Here is a 13,342-nt window from a genome sequence, read left to right as displayed (position 1 = left end):
TGATGGCAAGACATCTCTCCACACACACACACACACACACACACACACACACACACACACACACACACGCATGTGTGTGCTAACACCCTCAATTAGGGCTTGGCTCTTCACCCTGATGCTGATTAATGCCTCTGTCTAACCCTCTCTCTGGTGATATCACTCTTGTACACACACACACACACACACACACACACACACATTCTATGTTCTAGAAGCAGGGTGAGACAGAAAAGGAGAGAGAGAATGAACAATTGAGACAATTCCAATAAATATTCAAGTCTGGCTGAAAATCCTCAGCTCTATTTCATACCTGTTAGTGCTGTATGCAAGAGCACATGACTTAATGTAATGCAAGACAATCTGTTTCTAGGTATCTGAGTCTGTCTGCCAAGCTGTTGCTACTTCAAACAACATGTTGTTGGGCCCTAGTCTATATCAGATGCCATGCCAACACCTGCTAGTACTGTAAGAGTATGCTTGACCTGACACAACTGTGTGTCCCTCTGTGTGTGTGTGTGTGTGCACGTGTGCGTGCGTGCGTCAATATTCATCATTGTCTCTGATGTGGCAGCTGACAGGACACATCATGCAGAGGACTCTAGGGCCATGTCATCGTGTCATCTTCATCTTGTGTTATCTGGACCAGAATGATCCTATCTGATAAGGTTTTGAAATACCAGCTCAAAAGAAGACATATCGATCTGATCCTGGATAGCAAAAAAACATTAGCCGGCTCATACATAGTCAACATTTGTCTCACATGCCCCTTTCCCCATGTCACAACGTCAACGCGTGAAGCATATGAAACTGGCATGGAACGTTTTTTTTTTTTTTTTAAAGAAAGGCTCCCGAATCAAATAACTCCGGATCTGAGGCATCAACTTCACATCATCCAGTGGTAAGACAGCAGCGATGGTAGTAGAGGCCAGCAGCAAGACATAGAAAAGACAAAGTACAATGACAGCTACATGGTTTCATCTTCACCGGGGATCCATCATGCCCTCTCCCTATGTGCCTGGTATGTGGTATGAAATGACAATAAATCATCAGTCACTAGCCAGCAAGGGTGCAGAGGATTTTATTCGTTTTAAAAGCAAACACAACCAATAAGAGCAAGTGATGATGAAGTGTGCAAGAATGTCAGAGAAAGCACCGGAGGCTAGCTATCTAGTCACCAAGATAATAGCTAAGGATAGGAAGCCACACACGATAGCCGAGACGGTCCTATACCCAGCATGCAAAGCTATTGTCAACAAAATGCTACTGCCCACAAGCAGCAAAAGAAATTGCAACGGTTCCGCTGTCAGACAGTACAATTGGAAGGCGAATCGATGATATGCAGATATTGAAGATGTGGTTTTCGAGCCGAACTTAACTCAAGAACAAGTACAGGGAGCGACTGAGGGCTGTGGACCAGGAGCTCCGTGTCTGTTGTGGACGGTTGTGTGCATTGTCGCAGGCGCAGGTTTCCCATTGATAGTAAGTCACATTTACCCCACCTCTCACTCAATAACCACTAATGGTGTGTGTGTGTGTGTGTGTGTGTGTGTGTGTGTGTGTGTGTGTGTGTGTGTGTGTGTGTGTGTGTGTGTGTGTGTGTGTGTGTGTGTGTGTGCGCGCATGCGTGTGTTGCCTGTCAGAGGGATGCAGAGTTTTTAATACATTCGACATCGATTTTGCATACTTTTAAAGGCTCCCGTGACTGAAAAAAGGTTGAGAAATACTGGGCCTAGAGGATTAACAACAATATACATATTGAAACGGGAGACCAAATCACTTTATAAAAGATAAAAAAAATAAAGACAGGTGTGAGAGATATCGTAATAAGGATATTCCAGGGATGTTCAACTTTTGCATGCATAGATACTGTATCTTGGAGAGGAAAACATTTATAAAAATGCCTAAATATACAGTTGTTGTTTTTACTGAGATTTGATGAGGGAAAAGGTGAGATATATTGCCCTAAATCCCTTGTAGGCTACATCAATAATTGGGTCTTTATTGTCATTGGTCTTTATTGTCATTGATATAGTACAGGTACCATCCCAAATTTCGTTGTATGGTACCTGTACTATATCAATGACAATAAAGACCATTCATCAATAATGACATTACAGCCTGTAGCCAGATAGTGATACATTGAGAAATTGACATTGAGTCTGCTCCCCTCAAGAACTTCCTAGAAACCACAGAAACCCTCCTACTGATTTAATCTCTCTCTCTCTCTCTCCCTCTCCCTCTCTGCCAAGTTGGCCAAATACAAAGTATACAAATTGAAGATGGAGGGTATGGACCAGGGCACTGTGGCACTTTTGTGGTTACAGGAAACGTGGCAGGGTTACAGAGAGAGATCGAGAGACGCAGTGGCGTAAATACCATATATGCAGGTAATGCAGCTGCATTAGGGCCCACAGCTCTTGAACCATCCTATCATATTCATGATAAGATCTCAAGTCTCTACAATATATACTAATACCTCAATGTTACATTTCTAAATCAAATTTAAATAACGATTAATTCAGAAACTGTTACATGTTTTATAAAGTTCTCTATTATATATTTTATGTTAATCGTCGAATTGAATGTTAAGCTAGCAACAGTACACTAGCTAACAAATACCTCCCTATTTTCTTTGCACAGACAACGGCCGCTCGTGTCTAGCTGATAATGCCTGATGAAACACCTGCATATTATTTTTATTAACAGGTAAAAAAAATGGTGTTATAAGAATTATATTTGTGTGGTTGAGACTTCGGTCGACATGCCCAGTCTGTACGAGCGCAACCAACGACAACGACCGTTCGTGTCTAGCTGATACTGCCTAATGAAACACCTGCATATTATTTTGATTAACAGTGACAGAATAAACAGTGTGAAACTGACTGTGAAACTGCTCTCCGAGAGTTTAATAACACAATGCAAAGAGAAGTCTGTTACATAAACTAGGCATCAATTGCGCAAAAAGTCACAGAACTTTTTTTCCCGCTCCCAAGAGCCCACTCTGGCCATCTCGTATTAGGGCCCAGTACACACTTGTTACGCAACTGGTGGGACGCATGAGATCCCTCATCATGACTGATCATCTGTGGTCCACTTCTACGCCCCCCTCACACCCCCCTCTCTCTCTCTGCTCTTTTGTTGATCTCCCCAGTGTAGAACCGCACTGAATAATTGAACACAGACCGAAGATTCATGAAAAGCTCCACCACTAAACTGCTTTAGGCTCAACACAAATCTCCAGAAACAGGTAAAAAGAAAAAACGCAACAGGCTCATCCATATTTACGGTCTCATCTCGTAGTGATCAGCAGATGAAGCAGGATATAATAAAAAGAATGGCTGAAAAAGAATGTTTTTCAATGGCAGCTTGACTACAGGAATCACAGTGCAGGTGTTAAGAAAACAAGGGGTAGTTATTTGTTTGAGCTTGTCATTATAGAAAAATGTAAGACCCATAAACACACTGGGTACATTATAACAATACAGAGCGAGAGAGAGAGCAAAACAATTCCACCTAAAAGCAGTGGTGTTTTTACATTAGGGGCAGGTGGGGCAGTGCCCCACCAGGTGGCGCTGTGGTGCAAGATGCTCGTTACATCTGAACGTTGTGGTAACATGTATTTTATATTTAATACAAAATAGTGATTCAATTGTGAAATTGGTGTGTATAAGTATAATACACTTTACACACAATCCATATAATGGTGTTTTGGAGCAATTTCTTTAGTTTGTGTGTGTGTGTGTGCTCACGCTGTGGACTGCGCTCCCTATCCTATCTCTCTGCCGTGGGACCCCATCGTTAGGGGACTGAGCATGACTGGCGTACACAGGGAAAACCTCCCACAAATAATGATATTGGGTGAATTCTACCTAGCAACAGGTGCCGAAAAAATATGAAACGCTCATGTTGTGACAGGAAACTATTACAAAGCAATTCAGTTCATCTACTGTTAGGTCTATCACTAATGCTAGCTAGCTAACAATGAATCATGCAGACTATTTGTTGACCGTGCAGTTTAGTACATTGCCATTGGAAGAGAAGTTGGAGATAAAACGTTTAGGGCCACAGACCAGAAGACTTAGTAGTCCAGCTTCAGGCTGGGGGTAAAGTGACCCGTACTTCAAAGAGGAAAGGTTTAACAAAAAGACATGGTTAACCGCTAGCACCTCGAAACATGCACCGTTCTGTTGCCCATATATGCTTTTTGGTGGAGACTGGGGTATCAGCTGAATTCAAAGACATTAAAGATCCGTCAGAAAGAACAGCGAAGCATGAAAGCTCTGCGTCCCATCTGAATTGTGCCATGAAGTTGGGTTTACTGGGGCAGCTCAACATCCAGGCACAACTAGATGGTGCATATCGCCATAGTGTCACGGAGCACAGACCTGGCTCTCCTGAGAAGAAAGGCTGTGTGCCCTCTGGCAACAAAACAAGGTGGAAACAGAGCTGCACCTCCTAACCTTCTATCAAAAGTATGACCACATAAGAAACATAATTATTTCCCCCAGATAACACAGACCCTGTTGTGGATTTCAATGAGACTCAAGATAGCAACTTGCTTTAAATGTAAGTATAATATTTATTAAAAGATCTTTAACAACTGGAGTTGGGCAGCCTAATTAACCTCAATGGGAAGCTTTCAGAGACTGACACCAAACTTTCACATTGTACATTTGACATAGTGTCAACATAGTCACAACATTGATAATGAGTCTGCACTCCATCACTGTCCATGAACAAAAGGCCCTCAATCCAGGGCCTAGTGTTCACAAACAGGACAGTCAGACTCAACAATCCCACGGGAATTTCCATGAAGCTACTCCATGGAAATCTACTGTTACACTCTGAAAATGGACATGCCATGCAGACAGGCAGAATGGGAGAATACATAGTACATGTAAAAAATCCCTTACAACCCACAAAGCATTTGAAAACAAATCCAACCTTGATAAACTCCCATATCTGTTAGATACTGCAATCACTGCAGCTACACGTGACCTCTTGAAAAGGGCAACAAATGTAGCACAAACACCAAAATAAATATAAGATCCTTCACATGTCTGTGTGTAATGCTTACTGTAAACAAAACAAAAAAGAAATCCTGTTATTATTTATTTCACTTTCTTTGTCAATGTAAACATGTTTCCCATGCCAATAAAGCTAATTTGAATTGAATTCCCTCCATCTCTCTGTAGCGCTCCCAAGGATCAAAGCTCTGGCCCATGAATCTGTTCCAGAGCCAGACGACGAACGAGAGAGAGAGAGAGAGAGAGAGAGAGAGAGAGAGAGAGAGAGAGGGAGAGAGGGAGAGAGAGAGAGAGAGAGAGAGAGAGAGAGAGAGAGAGAGAGAGAGAGAGAGAGAGACACACACAGTAGTTTGTACAGTGTGGTAGCAGTGATTACAGTATGTAATGTGCAGATGTATAAAAGAAGCTAGATCAAGAGACGTGTAATGTAATATACAGTATGTGCAAAGCAGTATTGTACACAACAGCAGTGCAAAGGTTATGGAGTGATCACCTTAACCATTAGTTATATAAGTCAGTGTATTCTCTCAGCTGCAGCTTTGTGGTGCTGCTGGCTGAATCATCCAGTCTTATCTAGCAACACTACTGAAGCACAAAGGCAAGGAATCTAATTATATTTTTGGCTACACTACACTACACTCCAAAAGTTTGGAAATTAAACAATTACTTTGTGGTAGAGTACATGTTGTCATCTTTTATTTGATGATATTTGTATATGTTCAGATAAAGGTCAGAAACCTGTATAGAGCTTACATTAAACCTCACAGGTTGGAGAAAAAAGAGGAAATTGCTTAGGAATAGCCCCTTGAGATATGCTATCTCGTTTTCGAGGGGGTCCAATGCAACAACGATAAAACAACAAGACAATAGACAACACATTTAACAAAAGATAAAATAAACAAACTACAGTAACAACAGGACTGATGGACCACACAAGACATGACAAGCTAAATAATAACAGACAAAACAAAACCAAGACATTTAGGATTAGAACAAAACATAAGGAGCATACACTGATTAGCAATAGAAGAATAGTAATGTGACAGTGATAACATAAGTTATATTGTGAGTGTATCTTTAGAATATAGGTGATATTATAATGGACACGTACAGCTGAGCTTATAATAGGTGGACAGTGCTTTTTTAAACAGGTGGAAAGATGATAAAGATCGTATATTTACAGGCAGATTATTCCAAGCAGATGGAGCTTTAAACAAAGGTGTTCTTAGCCATATATTTAGAAGTAGCAGGAACAACAACAAAAAAGAGATGAACAGAATGTCTCAATTGATAAGGAGAAGAGAAGGGAACCATCAACTGCTTTAAATAGAGAGACATTTAAAATATAACATTTATCCTTTTTGTCTTCAACTGCCCTGAGCACTAGTAGGTTCAGTATTTCTTAAAAATGTAAACATACAACACCAGTGCCCCGTTTGCCAGCTAAATCACAGGTGTTGCTACTAGTGAGGTAAATGTCACCTGTAACTTATCCGTTTCCGCCTCCTACGACGTGGACGAGGGGTTGGATTTTAGGAGGCAAAATTTATTAGGCAAAAATATATTTACAAAAACATACAATTATTATATATACTCACAATTATTATATATATACACACATACATACACAGCGACTTAGAATTGATACATTTGACTAAAGTAAGTAAATCATAAATTCACCAGCCGTAGCAGGAAGAGTAATCTAGCTCAGGCCAGGGGCCATTGGCAGTTGTCATGATAGAAGAAGAAAGATTAGAAGAAAGATTATTATAGACACTGGAGAAACAGTACAAGGGGGGGAAGTAGAAATCTTAGGAGACAGTAGAGGGGGATGCAGGTGTCTCTGGAGACACAGTGCAGGGGGGTAGTAGATGTCTCAGGAGGAGCAGTTAAGGTGTAACCTGAAGAGATGGGTCTTCAGTCTCAGACGAAAGACGGGGAGTGATTCTGTGGTTCTGACAGCCATGGGAAGCTCATTCCACCAGTGGGGAGTGAGTGTAGTGAAGAGACGTGACCGGGCAGCGTGACTGCCGCGTTGGCATAGAAGTGGTAGGGCCAGTCCCCCAGCAGAGGTGGAGGAGTGGAGTGAACAGGCTTAAGTTTGGGGGGTTACTTCAGCCCGTTCACTCCGCTCCTCCACCTCTGCTGGCCGACTGGTCCCACCACCTCTATGCCAAAGCGGCACTCACACTGCCCGGTCATGTCTCTTCACTATACTCGCTCCTCGTTGGTGGAATGAGCTTCCCACGGCTGTCAGAACTGCAGAGTCACTCCCCGTCCTCTGTCGGAGAATGAAGACCCATCTCTCCAGGCTACACCTTAACTGCTCCTCCTGACACATCTACTACCCCCCTGCACTGCGTGTCCAGAGACACCTGCATCCCCCTCCCCCCCATACTGTTTCTCCTGAGACATCTACTACCCCCTTGTACCGTTTCTCCAATGTCTATTCATCTTCCTGCTTCTAGCACGATGACTGCCAATGGCCCCTGGCCTATGCATAGATTACTTCTCCTGCTACAACTGTTGGATAGATGATTCACTTACTTAGTAAAATGACTGATTGTTGCTTTGGAATAAGGCGTCTGCTAAATGCACAGGGCTGGGCTGTGAGCAGAAACATGCACACAAGTAAGCCGCTGGAGGTCATTGTGTTGGGCTCTGGCAGTGCTCCTCGTGTGATGGCCCGTCTCCCAGTATTTCCTCCAATAGTGACAATTGCACTAGCAAAATAGAGTGAAGAAAAGAGATCGAAATCAGTCAGGAAGGATAAGGAGAGAGAAATGGTCTGGTCACAACCTGCAAAACCATTTCCTTTTTGGGGATTGTCTTGCTGTTGCCTCTCCACGTTGTCACTTTAATTTGCACCAAAGCAGGTGAAATTGATTAGCAGAAAAATTAAGGAATAACTAATGAAGGGAGATGGACAAAAAAACTGAAGCAAGTATGGACGAACAGACGGACGGAAGAACAAAATAATGAACAGATTAAAGAATGTAAGAAATGAAGGTAAGAACATAAGAAATGAAGAACAAAAGAATTGAAGAACAAAACAGGTTCTTGTAGCATGTAGCCTGTTGTTTTGTTGTTAACATAGTTAACTATTTTGTAGTGTTCACTTTATTTATTTAGAATAGTTTGCAGTCATTGATTGTTCATTGCTATTTATTTGTCCTATTTTTGTTTTTATTGGTGTTCATTTGTCATTACTTATAGATCTTGTTATGTGCAAGTTTGTTGCTTTTATAGTTTAAATGTTGACTTTATTATTTTTAATACTTCGCAGTTGTTGTAAATTGTTATTTAGTTTCTACAATAGCCTATAGCTGTTGTTTTGTTGTTAACATAGTTAACTATTTTGTAGTGTTCACTTTATTTATTTGGAATATTTTGCAGTCATTGATTGTTCATTGCTATTTATTTGTCATATTTTTGTTTTTATTGGTGTTCATTTGTCATTGTATTTACTTAGACCTTGTTATGTGCAAGTTTGTTGCTTTTATTAAAAATCTTGCTAAGGGCCACAAAAGTCCCAGGGCCGGCCGAATGAACAAACATGAACAAGGAAGAACAAAAACTAACTAAGGAAAGAATGGTTAGACAAAAGAAATAACTGAAGAATGAAGAATGGACAGGAGAACAAACAGAAGAATGAAAAAGATGAAGAACGGACAGATGGAAGAACTGGCAGAAAACAACTGAGGAATGAATGGACGAATGAAAGAACTGAAGAATAAATGAATGAAAGAACGGACAGACTGACGAATGAGTTGGGGGAAATGCATCTTCATCTTCATGGGGTTGGGGGAAGTGCATCTTCTTCATCCTCATCATGGGGTTGGGGGAAGTGAATCTTCTTCATCCTCATCATGGGGTCGGGGAAGTCTAATCAATAATTTTGGCATTTAGCATACTTATTCCAAAACGACTTACAATCAATACATTTTACGAAGTAAGTGAATCATCGTATCTTTCTGATGTTGTAGAGGAAGAATCTGCAGGAGCGCACTGTTGCTGCGATGTTCTCCGCACAGGATAGGCGGTTGTCCAGGATCACTCCAAGGTTCTTGGCTGTCTTGGAGGAGGTTACAGTAGAGCTCTCGACTGTGATAGAGAAGTCTTGGAGGGGGCAGGCTTTCCCAGGGAGGAAGAGTAGCTCAGTCTTTGAGGTTAAGGTTAGGCTTGAGGTGGTGGGCTGAGATTCATGTAGAGATGTCAGCGAGAAACACAGAGACACACGTGTTGCCACATGTAGGTCAGAGGAGGGGGAAGACAGGAAGAGTTGAGTGTCGTCTGCATAGTTGTGGTAGCCCTGAGATGCTGCAGACCTGAGGGGAAAAAGACAACAATAAATTGTAGGACATAGCTTGCCCCCCTGTGTTACCAAACAAAATAGGCCCTAATGCTATATAGCCTACCTACTTGTTTCTGTTGAAGACTGTATCTGATATCTCAGGGTGATTTGTTGGCATGTGTTACAATTCTCAGCTCTTACTGATCTTTTTTATCATCTTTTTAAACCTGATTTTAATCTTTAACCATTTGTATTGATGTTTTTACTGCCTATGCTTTTGTTTTACTTTTTGTTCATCTATCTATTCTTGTTGATGATTTGAAGGCGACATGAATTGAAGCTATATATAAAATGAATTTCCATGTTTTGCTCTTACTGCATTCTATCGACAAATAGTCAAGACAGCAGTTTACAGACAAACAGTTCAGTGTACTATTACAATACCAGTAAAATGTATCCATTTTGGGGTTTTAAAACAAACAGATGTATCCAGTGTGGTGTTAAATTGACACCTACCATAAGGTCTCCACCAGGACTGGGATTCTCCGGACCATAACAGGTGCCTTAAGATGCTGCAGACCTGAAGGAAAGAGACAACATTAAACTATAGAATACAACTTAGCACTGCAGTAGTTTATCAAATTTAGGCTGGGTTGCACCAACATGGATTAAATGAATGCTGTTTTAGACTTAAATATTAGTAAATCTACACAATTCAATTGGGTTTAATCTTGAGTTTCCTACAAGAAACTCCCATCCAAGATATGCAGCCATTTTGTCAACAAAACAGAAATACACCCAACACCATTGGCCTACACTATTACACATCACTGTTAATCCATTTCTAGACTAGGTTTAAAATTACTGGTGCAACCCACTTGAATTTAAATTGAAATTAAACTGAGACTGCCAAAGGTTTAGATTTAACCAGGATTAATTGTAAACTACATTTAAAATGTTAAAGTTAAAGTATTAATTAAAGTTAGGTGCAACAGGATTAGTACATGAACCTGGATTCAATCCAGTTTAAAAGTTAAACCATGTTGGTGCAACCCTGCCTTAGTCTGTCATAGTTCATTTATGTATTTAAAGTGTATAAATACATGTATCCATACTTAATTCAAATGTATGCATTATGTGTACAGGAGAGCCCTACAACAATGCTTACTGACTATCCAACACAAACAGAGCAGTGAATATAATACCAACAATACACAATATATTATCAAGTAGCCTAATAACAGATATATATCAAGTAAACTAATCAAGTAGCCTAACAGTCAAACAGAGAAATAAAACGTCTGTTGGCTTCAACTAAACACAACTCTTACCTTTGGTCAGCAGCACACCTGCTAACTTCTTAGCTTTCCGTGCCTTTTCATGTCTCTTCATGCCTCTTGTAGTCTCCCCCATGTCTGACGAACAGAAGTAGCCCCATAGTCTATTTACTGAAGGCTGAATGTTATTGACAAGTTATAGTTTTTCATGACAGACAGAATAACTAAGCTAAGTTTGGAGTGAGGTCTGAGGAGAACAACACACAGGTCAGGAAGGGCGAGAGCTGCCTCTAATTGAAACCTGGGACACCGGAAACAGCTGGGAGTTAATTAGTCTCTAGGTGAATGAAGGAGTGCTTGATGAATCCCATAGGTTGACACCTTAAACCACTGCCCTGATTGGATAATGATTGGCAAACAATTAGAATCGACTGTTCGTGACCTCCACCTATTGACAGCCTTTGACATGGAATTGACCCAGGCTCAGTGTCCTCACAGCTTCGTATGCTAATATAATCTAATATAACACTTGTAATATATTATTAACATTACTTAATAATAAAAAAGAAAACTTGAAAAAGTAATCCTTCTTCTAGCATTGTGACTGCCAATAGCACCTTACATTAAAAGTAGTCCTAGGCCCTAAATGTATTCATAAATGGAAAGCCTACAATAAGGAAATGCAACCCTAACACATAATGTATCATCTGAATAGGTCCTGGTAGAGGTATCTCTGATACATATTGTGGGGAAATTAGACATCATCTGGTTACAAATAGAGGCCAGTTTCAGTTTTAATCAAAGGTTTATGGATAGGTCTCCTTGGTTCCAGCCAGGGAACTGTTTTCTCATCAGGATTTGATGTCCTCTACCAAGGGGCATTAATAAATCACATGAGACTAAAGTAGAAGAAGTTTGTAGATGAGACAGAACAGTGACTTTGATCACAAGCATTTGGTATCATGAAATATAAAATAGATTAAATAAATATGATAGAGACAGCTGTGTTCCACTCTCTGAAGGACAGATACATAGACTCACACACAAACATGCATACATGTGTACATCTGCGCCCCGGGCCGATGTAAAAGTTGGATGGGGGGCGCATTATAAATAAAATTAACATAACATAACATAACATACATACATGCACACACACACACATGCACACTGTAAAAAAAACTAGAGCAGCGGTGAGCTTCAGCCTGTTTCTTCTGCTGATTCCCAGGCTTTAATAAAGTCAGATGAGTGTCTAATCTGATAACGTCACACCTATCAACCTCATTAGACCAGGTCTGGCAAGGGATTAGAAAGGAGCACTGGCAGAGAGGGTGGCAGCAGCAAGACGTGGAGAGGGAGAGAGGGAGCGAGAGAGAGAGAGAGAGAGAGAGAGAGAGAGAGAGAGAGAGAGAGAGAGAGAGAGAGAGAGAGAGATGGAGAGCAGAGAGAGTGAGATGGAGATGGAGAGCAGAGAGAGAGATGGAGAGCAGACAGAGAGAAAAACACTATATTTAGTGAGTCACAAATGTGAAATCCTAGGAGCAAAAAAGTCTGTGCCACAGAGTAACAGAACGTTGTATGCCTAACTACCCAGTCCACTTACAGCAGCGAGACGCACGACTCACTTCCTTTGATTGCTTGGATGGGAGTGAAAGAGAACGGACGACAGGATGGTAATTGGACATTTTAGTTTAGTTTAGTTTTAGTTTATTATATCGAGGACAATCCAAATACATGAACCATATAAAATACAGTAAAAAAGGCGGCGTTAGCCTAGTCGGCTAATTTTCAGCTGAAGTCCCCGGCCAGTTGCAACATGGCATCCTGAAAAGTAACAACATTAGTTAAAATAAAACATTTCAATATTCTAAGAACACGTGGCTGAGACAAGGTACCCCATCACACTTGACAAAAAACACAAGTAAGCAAGCTGAGGTGATTGCAAGCGGCTACAACAAACACACTTATGGGGGCAGCGACATTTCAAGCACATAGAAGCCACAGGACAATTACAGGCCACACAACATTAAGCACTTACAAACAGCAATACATTAAACAAAACAAAACATACAAAAAAGGCATTATGGAGAGGCAGTCAGGCAGCACAGAGAGGGATTAATGAGGACAAGTATAGTTCTGTGTCAGCCAGGCTTTCATGTGTGTTGTGAAGGTGGAGTATTAAGTATGTATGTCTTTGAGTTGGTTGGGTAGTGAGTTCCAGTTTTCTATTGCTATCACTGAGAAGGATTGTTTACTGAAGGTGTTTTTCCTGAATGGAACTATAAGGTCGCCACGAGAGGTGCTTCTGGTGGGCCGTAAGCTGTGGTCACGCTGGTTTATGAAAGAGTTAAGCGGGGGAGGAGCTTTGTTATGCAGAAATGTATGGATGAGACAGATGTTTTTGTATTTGATGGTGTCTTCCCAGCGAAGGTATTTACATTTGTCTAGGATGGTACAGTAGTGTGTGCTGTTGGGCTTCTGGTCCATGACCTTAAGGGTCCGCTTGTATAGGGTGGCTAATGGCTTTAGGTAAGTGCTGTATGCATTGCCCCAGCTTGTCAAACAATATGTGAGGTGCGACATAATTGATGCGTCCATATATAGTCTGGCAGCACTCATGGTCAGTGAGCTTCTGATGTACCTGAAGTACATTTGGGCTCAAACGGGGCCACAATATTGCAATGCAATCAGTGAGTAATCCCCACTACTACCTAATTAACTATAACACTACTACACATTGTTAA

This window comes from Nansenia antarctica, assembly GCF_963989245.1.
Source record: "Nansenia antarctica genome assembly, chromosome: 1".
In the NCBI taxonomy this organism is placed as follows: Eukaryota; Metazoa; Chordata; class Actinopteri; order Argentiniformes; family Microstomatidae; genus Nansenia; species Nansenia antarctica.
Note: the sequence above shows the minus strand (reverse complement) of the source record.